Below are 16,518 nucleotides of genomic sequence, written 5' to 3'. Positions count from 1 at the left end.
GTTGCTGAGATTGAAAGAGTTGGTCTAATCTTTTCATCATTTTACATTACCAGCCTTCTTTCTTTACGTAGAAATAACAGAAACACACAACCAGGAATCTGAGAGCAGGGCTTGTACCCTCTGGCATAAAAGCAATCTCAGAGGCAAATATGCTTCAAAAGGAACTTTCTCTCTCTCTCTCTGTTGCTTGATCAACTTCCAATCCTTTTCTCAGCATGTTCTCAAGAGAATATTGCCCATCCTTAAAGGAAGCCTTTGAGTGAGGAGCAGCATATAAATTAGACACCCACGTGACCCATCATCCTTGACCATGGGCACTAGCTGTTAGAGCAATCTTAATGACTTCCTAGCAGGGGAACTCAAGCACTAAGTGGTGTCTAATTTCTTGGTGGCCCTAAAAGATGCTGGAGACTTTAGGGTCGAGAGAGCATTACAGATAGACCTCAACTTATAACCATAATTGAGACCAGAATTTCTGTTGCTAAATGAGACGGTTGCTAGGAGAGTTGTGCCTGATTTTATGATCTTTATGCCATGGTTGTTAAGTGAATCACTGCAGTTCTACTGAATCCATTGCTAGTCAAAGAGGGAAATTGGTGGAGCAGAAAAGAATCCAAAACCTTCTGGCTTCTGTTTTTCTACCTTATTCCCAGGCTCTTTAAGAGGACATACATTCAATTTTGCATCTACTAAGATTGTCAGCCGAGCAGGTATAAAGATAGCCAGGGAAATGATTGAAGCCTGGGAAAGAGGCCTCTTATCAGTCAACAGGAGTGCTGATTTATCACCTGCTTATCAGGTATTTAGGAGCAGAGGACTTGTCAGCACAAGGAAACAACAATCAATGACTTAATAGCCAGTCATCAACACCTTAATCAACAAATAAAAACCCACACAGAACCAGGCACCACATAAATACTACACATAGAATAGCCCAAACCACATATTCTGGTAGAGAGAAGTTCCCTGAGGATGGGCTCCAGTATGAATCTGAAAGCTCGGAAGACTAAACCGCTGGGTCCCGGTGATTCAATTTAAGACCACCTTTCAAATTTCTTTTGATGGTGTTTTTGAACTAACTATCACCGGAGTTCGGAGAAGGTACCACTGTTGGTGCTGATGCTTCTGTTAGACCTTAGTCTCTCACTCTGGGGCCTCTTGGCTGCCCAAGCCATCCAAACTAGGGGGAAACTAATGGGGAATAGATCCCCCCTGTATTTTCTTGGAATTCAATGGAAGCAGAGGAAACCATGGAGGGAGATTTGCAAAGAACGACAGCATATTCACCCACGAACCCTGGTCACCTGGCCACCCAATACCAAGAAGGTCACCCTTCGCCTGTAAAGATTTCATCCAGATAATCTTGTCCTGTAAAAGAAGTGCTGAATGCTTGCTTCACTTGCTTCACTGATGAGGTGGTAGAAAGATGGCAGGAGGATTTTTGTGCCTGAAACTTTGATAAACTTGTCTGATCTTCTTGACCTTTTGATCACGTTGATTTGGGAGGAAAGATTTCCAGTGTGGTTTCTTGTAGATGTTTCATTACCCAAACTAGGTAACTTCATCAGCACTAATTATTAGCACAATGGCATTGATGATGTTGCCTAGTTGGGTAATGAAATGTCTGCAAGAAAACCACCAAGCTCAGAGATCACCAAGGACCCTTGTAGTCTCTCTGATTTCTCTGCTTTCATGAATGATCACCATGTGATACACAAAGAAACTCTTCCCACGTTGGAGGGCTCCTTGATACTCTTTAAACTTGGTGGCTTTCTTGCAGACATTTCATTACCCAAACTAGGTAACTTCATCAGCACTGATTATTAGCACAATAGCTAATAGTGATGATGTTACCTAGTGGGTAATGAGACGTCTGTCTAGTTGTTATTAAAGATAACAACTAAGCTCAGAGAGCACCAAGGATCCTTCATTTCAACCCTAAGCCACAAATATTTTCCTTTATTGATTTGTATTGGAAGGAAGATCTTCTAGATCCCTTACCAAGGCTCTCCACATGTCCTACCAACTGACTGTCTTGTGGATTCCACAGATGGGCTACCAGGCCCCACAGGGACAGGAAATATGTGAGAGGCTGCTTGAAAGGAACGGAAAGAGCTGCCAATTAACAGGCAAGCAAAAGCCTTTTTCTGCTCTCACGGGGTCAGCTTGCCTGTTCCAGTCCAAAAAGAAGAAAAGAAATGGATGTACCAGAAACGACCAACAAGATGAACTCTGAGCTCCATCCTGTCCCAACGGAACTCTGCAGAAAGACCCCGAGAATTTTGACCCACGAGATTTCATGACAACATGGAAAGATCATTTCCTTCTTCCTACTTCTATTCATTAAGCAGCCGGAGAAGGAAACCAGCTTTTGGGGAGTGACTGATGAAGCTGAATGCAGAGCTACCCAGCTGTGCCTCATTGAAATGCTTCTCTTTTTCAACCTTTTCCAGAAAGCTGCATTAGGCATGCTGAAAATCAGGGCTCACAGCAAAGCATAGCAAGGAGAGCAAAATGACGCTGGCCATCTGTGAAGCTTAGGAGACCTCATAGCTGATGTGTGTGGTCTTTTCTTGGGGTGTTACAGAAGCCCACCAGCATAAAGGACACCCTGATCCTAACATAAAACAGCTGAACTTCTGGTTACAGTGACAGAAATGATTAATCAGTTTACAGTCAGTCCTCAAATTGTGAAGTGATGGAGACTGGTAGAGAGAAGTTCCTTGAGGATGGGCTCCAACACAAGTCTGAAAGCTTGGAAGACTAAACCTCTGGTCCCGGTGACCGAATTTTAATAGCAATAGCACTTAAATTTATATACCACTTTACAGTGCTTTACAGCCCCCTCTAAGTGGTTTACAGAGTCAGCATCTTGCCCCCAACAATCTGGGTCCTCCTTTTACTGACCTGGGAATGATGGAAGGCTGAGTCAACCTTCAGTCGGTGAGACTCAAACTGCTGGCAGCTGGCAGTCAGTAGAAGTAGCCTGCAGTACTGCATTCTAACCACTGTTCCCTCATTGAAGTGAACACCACAATTGTAAAGTGACATGCTGCAGATCCATGGTTTGCTATGGGCCAGTTTTGCGGTAAACAGGAAATAAATGCTGGGTTTTTTTGGCAAAACTGTCATAAAATACGATCACGTGACCATGGGGCACTGCAGATGGCTGTGAATGCAGTTCTGTTGCTGAGAGCCTGAAGTGTGGTCATGTAACCATGGGAAGGTATTGACCATTGGACTTTCAAATCTGGATCGTGTCAGGCCCAAAAATAACCAGGAACAGGGACTGAGTTCAAAGCACTTCGTTTATTACTACTTCCTATACACAAGAATCTGATTTACCAATGGCCAAGGCAAATTGGCACTAGATAAGAGTTCATGGGATTCAAGGGGGCCTGGACTTAGTGGGCACTAAGGGACTCCAAACCACCGGTGAAATCCAGCAGGTTCTGACAGGTTCTGGAGAACCGGTAGTGGAAATTTTGAGTAGTTTGGAGAACTGGCAAATACCACCTCTGGCTGGCCCCCGAGTGGGGTGGGAATGGAGATTTTGCAATAACTTTCCCCTGCCACACCTACCAAGCCATGCCCAAGCCACACCACGCCTACCAAGCCACAGAACCAGTAGTAAAAAAAATTGGATTTCACCACTGCTCCAAACCACTGACTTATGACAATTTTTCACACTTATGCCATTGCAGCATCCTCATGGTCACATGATCAAAATTCAACTGGAATGCCAAGATTATGATGATTGCAGTTCCCCAGGATCATAACCCTTTTGCAACCTTCTGGCAAGCAAAGTCAGTGAGGAAGTCAGATTCACTTAACAACCGTGCTACTAACTGAACAACTGCAACTGATTTACTTAACTGTAGCTAGAAAGCTTGGAAGGGACTGAGGAGGTCTTCTAGCCCAACCCCCTTCTCAAGCAGGAGATTCTATACTATTCTGGACAAATAGCTGTCCAAACTCTTCTTGAAACCCTCCAGTGATGGAGCATTCATTACCTACTGTATGCAATAATGCCAGGACCTCCCTGTCTCCCTGCAACTACTCTTCATAAGGGAGACAGCTTTTGAAGGTAGATCATATCTAAGAGTTACTGAGAGTTCTTGTCTCCATAAATTGGTCTGACTCCTTGCACAAGTTACTTGACTTCATGCCATGACAATGAATTCAAGAGGGGGACGCCATCCAGGGATTGATTCTGAAAAACTGCAGTTACTGAAAAGAGTTTGTCCTGATTGTGTTGAGCTAATAACTTTCACCCAAAATTTTTGAAGAACCTTCTCAGTGCCAACGTCAATCCAATGGGATGTAATCCAGGCTTTCTGATGTCTGCTGAGAAACATCTAAGTTTAATAGTTTCCTATTTAACAGGAAAGCTTCACATCTGGACCTTTAGCAGCAGAGACCTGAAGAGTTTCCTCCTCGCAAAGCAGTTCATCTTCAGGTTTACCTTGAAGGTCTCATTAGCAAGTCGGCATTGGAAATTGCACATTACAGAATGGCTGATTAATCAACGCCTGAAGCTGCCAAATTAAATGCAGGCATTTGGGTGAAGAGAGGAAGAACTGGGAAAGGTAACGTGGGGTCAGCATCAATGAATCCACATCACTCCCACTGCAGAGCATAAACAAGGGTACTAGAAGAGAACTGTCCAGTGATTTTTCAATTAGTAATCACCCTACACAGCATTCTGGCTAATGCATTAAACAAAGGAAGGAGAGGGAGAGGGTTAGAGATAGAAAGAAGAGACACATCAGTTCTAAAACAGATTTGTTTGTTCTTTAGGCCCAGAGAACATAGAAAGCAGCATCTCAAGGTAGCAAAATTAAGTAAGAATTTGCAAATCAGGCAATGCCCTTACATGAAGGAATTGGGTTCCATAGCAGAAGTAGGAGATGAACGGGCTGAGCCCGAGGGAAGAGATTTAAGTCAGGCCCACGTTCTTATCTCCCGCTCATTTCCCTTGACCACCAGTTGGTCAGATTCTTGTAGAAGTTTAAGCTAAATAAATCTTTATATTCATTTGAATGGCCAGAATCTCCTGATTTCCCCAGTGCCTGACAGCAGAGCTCATATTTTGTATTAGAGAAAAATACATATGGCATGATGGCATGCCAATTTTAGAATTGGTCCTGCCCAGTTGCAAAAATATACACTCTTGGTGCTCTCTGAGCTTGATGGTTTGCTTGCAGATATTTTATGACCCATTATCATCATAAAACATCATCAGTGCTAGTAGATGTTTGGTTTGCCCCCTATTATGTACAGTAGGTTGACCTGCCGGTCCTTGGTAGGCCGTTGATTAGGGTATTGTTTTCTGGTTGACTATTTGTCTGGTGTTAATCCCTGCTTATCTGAATGTTGGCTGGCGGAAGGGATGTGTTCTATTCTTTTTGTTTCCTTTCTAGGTTTTATTATTATCTCTTTTGAATGCTGTACAAATGCAGTTTATCGCTATGTGTCTACTGATGATTAATTTGTCTGAATGCCAAACTTCCAGGAATTTGATCTTTTTTGGATTTAGCTTGCTTTAGGAGGCTCACAGTTTCCCAGCTGAAACTGTGGTTGAGTTTGTCCATGTGTTGTGAGATGAAAGAGTTAAATGCCTTCTGACAGCCAGCTGGTATTCGTAAATCTTCTTTGTTAGTCTAGTCTCTAATAGGTTAACAGATGTGTTTTAATAAAAAATATCTTCCTGTGAGAGATCGCAAGAAAGCCAGAAAAAAGAATGGAGAGGAAATGAGATATAAATATCCAAGAGATAGCAGGGAGGCCTATTAGCTTATCTCCTAAACAAGAACTTAGTCCAAGTGGTCAGAGACCCAGAAGAAAAGGTTTCACATCATCCGAAGAGCCTTTGCCTTTAAGGAACGTACAGGTAGTCCAGGGCTTAAGACTACAATTGAGCCCCCAATTTCAGTGGCTAAGTAAGACAGTTAAGTGAATTTTGACCCATTTTACAACCTTTCTTGCCACAATTAAGTTGTTACATTAATAAGATGATTGTGAAATGAATCCGACTTCCCTGTTGACCTTGCTTGTTAGAAGAATACAAAAAGATAATCACATGACCCACAAAAAAAGGTGATCACACAATCACTTCAACCATCAGTTGCTAAGCATTTGAATGTTGATCATAAGACCATGGGGATGCTGCAAACATCGTTAAGTGTGAAAAACTTCACACTTCATAAGTCACTTCTTCAGTGCCTTTGTAACTTTTAGCAGTCACTAAATGAATTGTTGTAAGTAGTACAAACAAGAGTTGGAAATTCTCCTTACACTTTCCAAGGTTCTGTATTTACCCCAGACTAGCATTAAAGACACTGCACTGAAACCTGAGCAGTTCATGGTCTTGCCCAGTTGAAGGGAAGCTTGATGGATCACTCCCCCCCAATAAAAGCTTAAAAAATTCCAATCTTTTTTTCCCCTTCAAGATATCAGAACCTCATCTTTACTCCTCCTGTGACTCTCACCTGCTTCTCATTCTCAACTTAATATCTGCAGAAAAAAGGAAACAGCCCAGACACGGCTAGGGGCAGGCATCAAGCAGCAATGAGAAAATAAGAGAATAGAATAACAGAGTTGGAAGGGACCTTGGAGGTCATCTAGTCCAACCCCCTGCTCACACAGGAGACCTGTACTAGGGATTTGAACCGCCAACCTTTCTGATTGACAAGCTCAGTGCCTTAGCCACTGAGCCACCTAGTCAGAGGTCTTCTACTCCAACTTCCTACTCAGGCAGGGGACCCTATACCATTCTGGACAAATGGCTGCCCAGTCTCTTCTTAAAAGCCTCCAGTGATGGAGAATTTCTGAAGGCAAGCCATTCCACTAGTTAATTGTTCTCATTGTTAGAAAATTTCTCCTTAGTTTTAGGTTGCTTCTCTCCTTGATTAGGTTCCATCCACCGTTTCTTGTCTTGCCTTCTGGTGCTTTGGAAAATAAGTTGAGGCCCCTCTTCTTTGTGGAAGCCTCTCAAATACTGCAACACTGCTATCATATCACCCATAATTCTTCTTTTCACTAGATTGGACAAATCCAATTCTTGCAATCATTCATCTTATATATTTTAGCCTCAGGTCCCCTAATCATCTTTGATGCTCTTTTCTGCACTCTTTCCAGAGTATCTACGGCTTTTTTATAATATGGTGATCAAAACTGGATGCAATATTCCAACTGTGGACTTACCAAGGCATTATCAAGCGGTACTAGAACTTCACGTGATCTTGATTCTATCCCTCTGTTAATGCAGACTAGGACTGCGTTGGCTTTTTTGGCAGCTGCAGCACACGGCTCGCTCATATTTAAGGGATTGTCCACAAGGACTCTGAGGAGAAGGAGGAGGAGGGGGAAGCAAAGTTTCTCAGTAGGACCAACAGAGAGTATTTTTCATGTTTGAACCTTGCTTGAGGACCATGACAAGCAGACGCAGCTGCAGAAAGAATGAACAGGCTCACACTGTGATCCCTGCTCCAAATAACACAGAGAGCCATTTGACCCCCAGAGAGCAGGTAAAGTAATGAAAAAAAAATGTGGGCAGGTTGACTCTACAGCTCAGGGATCACTTGGCAGGCTGGAATTGGGGAAAGGAAAGTTTCATCCTAGTTTTGCAGGCTGGAGCTTTTTCTTCAAAGAAGAAAAGATCCATTCACAGCCTTGTGGCAGAAAACATTTCCCCACCTGGATGCAAACTTCAGTCACAGCCAACATCTGGATCCATTCCCCATCTGGAGCCAAAGATCAGCCAACATCTGAATCCATTCCCTATCTGGACCCAATTTCATTGCAATTGCAACTGTTGTGGTTGCTGGCTTTAAATGAATCCTGCATGATCATTAAGCAGGAGATCACATGATCGCCATTTGCCCCTCCAGCCAACTTCCCCACTGATTTTGCATATGGGAAGCCAGCAGGAAAGGTTGCAAATGGCGATTATATGACCTAGTTGTTGAGTGTCCATATCACCATCATATGACCGCAATAACACAGCGACAACCGCGACTACAAGGATTGGTCGCGAGTCTCCTTGTTCAGCACAGCCATAATTTTGAAGGAACAGCACTGAAGGAACAGTCATTCATTGAGGACCACCTGTACTACTGAACATCATTGCAACACCAATGATCAATCTTGGCTGGGCTGACAGCATCATTCAAATATTGTCTTGAATCCTATGACGGGATATGAAAGGTAGTCAAGGAACTCAGGGATGCCTCCCAGGGAAATGCAGTCGTAGTATTTTATTTTTAGTTGCGTGGAGAATTGTTTAAGTTGGGGGAAGCCAAGATAGAAGTGGGAACGGCTTTTCATCTACACAAACCAAGCAGCTGAGAATCTGGGAGCTTCAAGAACCTGCAGCCTTCAGCTTCTTTTATCTGCTGATAATCCCTCGGATGGCACCGAGTTGTATTTCGTCAATGATGGCCTAGCTCACTCCCTCTCACTTTCATTGTGTGTTTGTGTGTGGTGTGAGCCAGCTGATCTAAATTTACAGAGGACTGCAGGTGGGGGGAGTTTGGCAGCAGCATCTGCAGCAGGCTAAAATGATGCTAAAGTGACAACCCCATCATAACATCACACAAAGGGCATCTTCATCCCCTTACAACGGAAGTGATGGCTTTTATTTTGTATTTATTTATATCCCGCCTTTATTACTTTTGGAAATAACTATGAAGACGGTAAACATACCTGATACACGTGTCCTTGACTTACAGCAATTCATTTAGTGTCCATTCAAAGTTACAATGGCACTGAAAAAAGTGACTTATGATCAGTTTTCACACTTACAACCGTTGCAGCATCTCCATGATCACGTGATCAAAATTCAGACATTTGGCAAGTGGCTCCTATTTATGACCGTTGCAGTGTCCCAGGGTCATGTGATCACTTTTTGTAACCTTCTCACAAGCAAAGTCAATGGAAAAGCTACATTCACTTAACAACCATGTTATTAATTTAACAATTGCAGTAATTCATTTAAAAACTATGGCAAGAAAGGTTGTAAAATGGGGCAAAATTCACTTACAAATGTCTCACTTAGCAACAGAAATTTTGGGCTCAGTTGTGGTTGTAAGTGGGGGATTACCTGTACTCCTTCATTTTCCTATTTTCTCCACAACAACCCTGTGAGGTGGGCTGGGCTGAGAGAGAGTGACGGTGATCACCCATCCGGCTTTCATGCTTAAGGCAGGACTAGAACTCCTAGTCTCCTGGTTTCTATCCTGGTTCCTTAACCATTAGACCAGGAGTCCGCAAACTTGGCCACTTTAAGACTTGTGGACTTCAACTCCCAGAATTCTCCAGCCAGCATATTCCACAAGTCTTAAAGCGGCCAAGTTTGAAGACCTCTGCACTAGACCAAATTGGCTTACATTTATGTAACAGTGACATCATCCATGTGCCATCACTCCGCCCACCACAGGTAGCTTCAGGTAGTTCAGTCTCAAATGGAATCTTTTTTTCCATTCTCTGTCCTGGGAATTTCTTAGCCTCAGGTAATCAAATTATGAGTTGGTTGGATCAGAAAACTGCTTACAAATAGGAAAATGCACTGTGTTTATGCCTTTAAATCTCATGGGGCTATTGTCTAGCACAATTTTACCTCTTCTCTTTTACCACTTTCCTTCTCGGGCTAAAGAAACTCCACTAGCAGTGAAATGAACTCTTTGCTGAAACTTGTTGAGTCACTCTAAGGTAATTCAAATGTAATACTTGACTTAGAATAGTTCAGTTAGTGATAGCTCAAAGTTACAATGGCATAGAATAAGTGACTTATGATAGTTTTTTCACACAACTGTTGCAGCATCCCCATGATCATGTGATCAAAATTCGGACGTTTGGCAACTGACTCGTATTTATGACAGTGTAGCATTCCGGGGTCATGTGATGCACTTTTGTAACCTTCTGACAACTAACGTCAATGGGGAAGCCAGATTCACTTAACAACCGGGTTATTAATTTAACAACTGCAGTGATTTAACACAGTAATTGCTGTGACAAGAAAGGTCATAAAACGGGACAAAACTCACTTAACAACAGAAAGGTTGGGCTCCACTGTTGGCCGTAAGTCGAGGACTGCCTGTAGTCCAAAAGCCCGTCTCGTCACTGGGAAGTCAAGGGCAAAAGCAAAAGGACTAACCGGCCTCCAAGCCAACCGCTGCCAGACATCAGTGAAGCCTCAACGTTGCCAGGGGCAGAACATGCAGGTGCGGTCCTTGCTGGGACTCTCCAGGTGAGGGTGGCCCAGGTGCTCTGCTTTGAGAGGGGCCTGAACGCTCTCCTTTATCAAGAAAAGTCCTGCTGGCTGGGGGATTCTGGGAGTTGAAGGCCACCCATTTTCAAGCTACCAAGGTTGAGAAACACTGTCCTAGACCAAAGTGATGTCCTTCAGATCCACTGGACCACGACTCCAGATGATTCATAATCAACATGGACCAATGATGGATATGATGAGGGCTGAGCGTCCAAATATCCTAAAAACAGTAACATTAGATGTGGAGAAGGCTGCAATGCATCATTCTGTGTATTATTTGCTCTAGCATCCTCCTCCTCCTAATTAGCACTATGCCAGTTCCGCATGAAGGTGTGTGGGTGTAGAAGGCTAATCCTTCTGATTCCTTCTTCTGAAGGGTTTAGTTGGCATGAAAAGAGGAGGAGCCAGCCAATCTGAGAAGGTGGGGGGAGAACAAAGGACCTGGGAGGTCTCTGCTGTCACTTAACTAGACAAAGGAGGCCACTGATAATAAAATAGAGCCTACAATGGAGGCTGAGAATAGCATAAGGCATGACAGAAAGAAGATCTAAGTTGCTTTCATAAGAATCTTGCCTGCAGATTAGGGATTTACAGTCCTTGGTGCTCTTTGAGATTGGTTTGTTTTGTCATAGACGTTTCATTACCCAACTAGATAACATTATCAGAGCTAAAGGGAGTGGGATTTGCAGACTGGAGGAGGAGGAGGAGGAGGAGGAGGAGGAGGAGGAGGAGGAAGAGGAGGAGGAGGAGGAGGAGGAGGAGGAGGAGGAGGAGGAGGAGGAGGAGGAGGAGGAGGAGGAGGATGACGATTGTGGGGTCCTTGGTGTTCTCTGAGCTTGGTTGTTTTCTTGCAGATGTTTCATTTACCCAACTAGATAGTATTCTCAATGCTAGAAGGGAATGGGGTTTGATTTCTGTGTCAGCTTTGGAAGCCATATTAGGCCGGAAGCTTCCATGCTGCCACCTTCTCCTGTGTGGGAAAGTAGGAGGGGGGATTTAGGAGAGGGGTTGTCTGTAGACATAATAGCATTCTTCCTGTCGGTCAAGGTCAGGGCGATCCTGCATCTGGAGAAGGAGTGGTTGGAGTGCCGTCTCGAGATGGGACAGATGGTGACTGGAGCATGTGATCGACTATGGAGTGAGGGGATGGTTTTGGGGGTTTTGATTCACTGAGGGAAAACCCGGAACTCTCAAATTCGGGTTTTCCCAGATGTGCCAGTTTACCTATTCTAGTAAATAGAACTTAGAAAAATGCTTGCTTCAGTGTTTTTACTTGGAGTTGGGTTTTTTTCTGGAACGCTGACACTCTGTTAGATTAAGGGCTTCCAAACACAGAGATCACGAGGTGGTGAGCCTGATGTGGCCTTTGCTTGCCTGTGGATTTAGGAAATTAACAACACAACATGCTGGCTGCTATTCTGCATGAAAGCAAAGTGGTGGCTACTATGTGAGCCAAACATGGTAGCCCTCATTCTCCGTCTCCGTTTACACAAATAATCCTTTATATAAGCAAAGACTACCTCAACCTAAAACTAGTGGGGTTCTCACACATAATTCTGATTCCTACAAGTGTGACAGACAGCCCTTTCTCAGACCCCAGCAATGAAATGATCCCCAAGTATCCCTGAGGTCATGGAATCCTAGACTTTCTTAGCTCACCACTCTGGAAACTGTGGAAAAAGTGCAGAGAAGAGCAACAAAGGGGACTGAAGGCTAAAACATATGAAGAACGGTTGCAGGAATTGGGTTTGGCTAGTTTAATGAAAAGAAGAACTCGGGGTGACATGATAGTAGTGTTCCAATATTTGAGGTTCTGCCACAGAGAAGAGGGGGGTCAAACTATTTTCCAAAGCACCAGAAGGCGAGACAAAAAGCAACGGATGGAAACTAACCAAGGAGAGAAGCAACTTGGAACTAAGGAGAAATTTCCTAACGGTGAAAGCAATTAAGCAATGTAGTAACATGCATTCAGAAGTTGGGGTGCTCCGTCATCGAGGGCTTTCAAAAAGAGAGTGTGCAATCATTTGTCTGAAATGGTATAGGGCAAGGGGGTTAGTGGACTAGAAAATCTCTGATGTCCCTTCCCACTCTAGTATTCTATGTTCTATGTTGTAAACAAATGCCTTTGAATTCAATCTCTGACTTGAATTGAAATCTCACATAAACGCAGCTTGCAGCTGCTCATACGCAGACTTTGAATTAGAATAACAGAGTTGGAAGGGTCCTTAGAGGTCTTCTAGTCCAACCCCAGCTCAGGCAGGAAACCTATACAATTTCAGACAAATGGTTGTCCAGTCTCTTCTTAAAAGCCTCCAGTGTTGGAGCACCCACAACTTCTACAGGAAAGTTGTTCCACTGGTTACTTCGTCTAACTGTCAGGAAATTTCTTCTTCATTCTAGGTTGCTTAGTTAAACTAAGTTTAACTTCTATCCAAACTCAATAAGTCTTGATTTTAGGGTCCCAGGCTGAGGGCTCCTCCTTGCAGATGCAGGCTCCTTGCCAAATGATGAGAGACTGTACATCTCTGTCCTTAAGTTCCAAGATGAAAGGAGGTAGGGCAGATATAAGCTGAATACAGAATATAGAATCCTTATCTGGACTGCAAAGAAGTGAATAGCTCCAGTGCTCCTTTCAAGCTCTCATAGGTTGGGATTCTCTCATTTGGCCCTCAAGGCTTTGCAGCTTCCCTTTAAATAAAACATTTCCAGGACTGACATTTAGTTAAAAGCATAACATGGTAGGCAAAAGAAAAAAAGGGAGAAAAGAATTCAGATCAATGCCAGCCATTTAAAAGATACAAGCAGCAAAACAGATTGAAGCATTAGATAAGAAAACAAGAAAATAGCTTGTGCAAACATTATTCATTTTATCAGGTAGCAGAAACTGCTGGATGGCGTATCTGGCCATCCTGGCTAAGCAGGGCAAACCTGGTTAGTTTTTGGATGGGCTCTAAGTCTTCCCGTCCTATAGGCTAAACTAGGAGGTCAAGGGAATTAGAAACATTTGTCAAATATCCAATTTTATTATAATTAGATTTGCATCCTGCCTTTATTGTATACAACTCCTGCCTCCTATTTTCCTCACAACAACCCTATGAGGTCACTTAGACTGAGAGAGACACCGATCCAATATTTCCCAAATCCAGGGAACCCTTTCAAGCCTCGGAGTCTCCCGGTTTCTAGTCCAGCACCTAGCTACGACACCACATTAGCCTTTTTTTCATTCAAACCTTGGATATTCTTCTCCTTAAAAGTAGCTTTTGAACTTGGTAAAGAAAGTACAAAGTGGCATTTTTAGAGAAATATATTTCTCAATATATCATACCATGCACTTGATTGGCATGTAATTAATTATTCGTAATAGATGTTATGATATATTAATATGATCTATCTCTATCAATCAATCATATATATATATATATGATAGATAGTTATAGCAGATACTGTAGATAGATAGAGATAGATCATAATATCATGTCATACCATCAATTATCACGAGTAATTGATTACATGCCAATCAAGTGTATGGTACAGTGCTCCCATCACTAGATAATTAAGCCCATCCATCTCTCTGCCAGCCATCCTCTTTCCTTATTCTTTCCCCAGCATGATAGACTTCTCAAAAGAGGTCTGTCCATGTGCTTTTATTTTATTTATTTTATTATTATATTATTTATTTTTTTATAAAATGTATTGCCTGCCCATCTTACCGCAGGGTAACTCTGGGCAGCTTACAGTTATGCATGCAGCTGAAACATAAAAAATCAACATCAGACATTAAGACCAAGGACGGAGGTGGGATCTGTCATTACTGAATCAACCTCCATTGGGCTGATCCCCCACTGGAACCCCAGACCGAGTGGCAGAGCCAGGTCTTTAGGCCCTTGAGAAAAGAGAGGAGGGTTGGGGCCAACCTCACATTGGGGCCCAAGATGTTCCAGAAGGCAGGAGCCATAGCAGAGAAGGCCCTTCACCCAGGGGTGAAATCCAGCAGGTTCTGACAGGTTCTGGAGAACTGGTAGCGGAAATTTTGAGTAGTTCGGAGAACCAGCAATTACCACCTCCGGCTGGCCCCAGAGTGGGGTGGGAATGGGGATTTTGCAATATCTGTCCCCCAGAAGTGGGGAGGGAATGGGGATTTTGCAGTATCCTTTCCCTGCCATGCCCACCAAGCCATACCAACAGAACCAGTAGTAAAAAAATTTGGATTTCACCACTGCCTTCACCTGGACCCCAACAGCTGGAATAATTGGGCTGAGGGGAACCACAGGAGGCCTCCTCTACCGGCACAAGTGAGACTGGCCAATCCCTGTGGGGTGAGAGGGTCCTTCAAGTAACCTGGATGCCAGGAAGGGCTTTAAAAGTGATCCCCAGCACCTTGAATTGCACCCAGAAGCAGACTGGCAACCAATGCAGCTCACAGAGCAGTGGTGTTATGGGGGCCATTCTGGGGCACCCCAAAACTATCCATGCAGCTGCACTCTGCACCAGCTGTAGCTTCCAATGCTCTTCAAAGGTAGCCCCATGTAGAGAGCATTACAGTAGCCCAGCCGTGAGATGACTAGGGACTGAATGTAGGGTATCTCTGGCATTTCTTGGTAAAACAGGAGTGGAGAAGGAGTTATCAGTCCCACACAGTATGAAATGATGCCCTTCTGTTGTCTTTAAAGTGATCCTCCAGTTCCAGCACCTTCTGTCATCACTACTGGCCAATACGAGCGTCTGTTTGCTTTAGCTGGGTAGAACTTTGTGTCTTGGGTGACCCTGCTGGAGAGTCCAGTATGGACTCTTGATGCAGCCTCCTGGCATCGTTTGCCCAGTCGTCCCAAGAACATGCCAGCAACACTATTTATTTTGAGGGGTCCTTGGTGCTCTCTGAGCTTGGTACTTTTCTAGCAAACATTTCATTACCAAACTAGGTAACTTCATCAGTGCTGCAATGATAGCATTGACAATGTTACTAGTTTGGGTTAACAAATTTGCTTAACAACTGTGGCAAGCAAAATTGTAAAATGGGGCAAAAGCTGCAAAATTCACTTAACAACTGTCTCGCTTAGCAATAGAAGTTTTGGGCTCAATTGTGATCATAAGTCAAGGGCTATCTGTATTTCCATAGACGGACAAAGGCATCCAAGACCAACATGGAAGCTAATGCATCTGAGCTAAATTTGAATTTGCTGGGTGCTGTTATTTAGTTCTCGCTGCTGAGCATACGGATGGATTCTAATTTGTTCCTTTCAAACAATTCCCTTATATCTTTCTATTTTGTGCTTTTTCAGCAGCCAGCCTGAGTCCTCAGGGGGACAAGAGGAAAGGCAAGAAAGACATTTGATGAATGATTAAAGACAGAAGAGACCTGCTGTAATTTGGGATTCCTCTTCATGCGCCAGAACAAAAATTAAATTTTCTGCCAAGGCAAAGACATATGGAACGGTTAAGGTTGCTTTCCCTACTCACTAAAATTCTGCTGGCATGAGTGAATGGCCTGCAATCTTCTCCAACCGTAACTCCATGGTAAATCCTATGCAGAAGGTCCAATCTCTGCCAACGGATCAGATCAGTGGTGGGTTGTCCCCAGTTCTCACTGGTTCTATAGAACCGGTAATAAAACCAGTGGGAGGCCCTGCCCACCAACCCCGACATTATCAGAACGCTTCTGCACATGTGCAGAAGAGCGTGCGTGCGTGTGAGCAAAGCAAGGGCGCGTGCAGGGCCCCATTGCAAACCGGTAATAACGGTAAGTAGAACCCACCCCTGGATCAGATATTATTGGCTATAATTTTTTGATGGACCGCATGTCACACACACACACACCCAAAAAAATCTTGTGTGTTATTTAGCTTGGATGTTGGTGATCAGCAATATCCAACGTTGGCAACTTTAAGACCTGTGGACTCCAATTCCCAGAATTCCGCAGCCAGCCATGTTTGGAGACCCCTGGCTTAGAGGAAGGAAAGTTGACAACTTTGTGGACTTCAATTCCCATGCTGGTCTCGGAATTCTGAAAGTTAACAGAATAACACAATAACGGATTTGGAAGGAACCTAGGTGGTCTCTAGTCCAACCATGTTTGAGCAGGAGACCCCATACCATTTCAGATAAATGGCCTGTCCCAGTCTCTTCTTAAAAGCCTTCAGTGATAGAGCACCCAGAACTTCTGGAGACAAGTCTTTCCACTGGTTGATTGTTCTCACTGTCAGGAAATTTCTCCTTAGTTCTGGGTTGCTTCTCTCCTTCATCAGCTTCCA

Source organism: Pituophis catenifer, unplaced genomic scaffold (genome assembly GCF_029215685.1).
Source record: "Pituophis catenifer annectens isolate HBS135680 unplaced genomic scaffold, rPitCat1.0.hap2 SCAF_11, whole genome shotgun sequence".
Lineage (NCBI taxonomy): Eukaryota > Metazoa > Chordata > Lepidosauria > Squamata > Colubridae > Pituophis > Pituophis catenifer.
Note: the sequence above shows the minus strand (reverse complement) of the source record.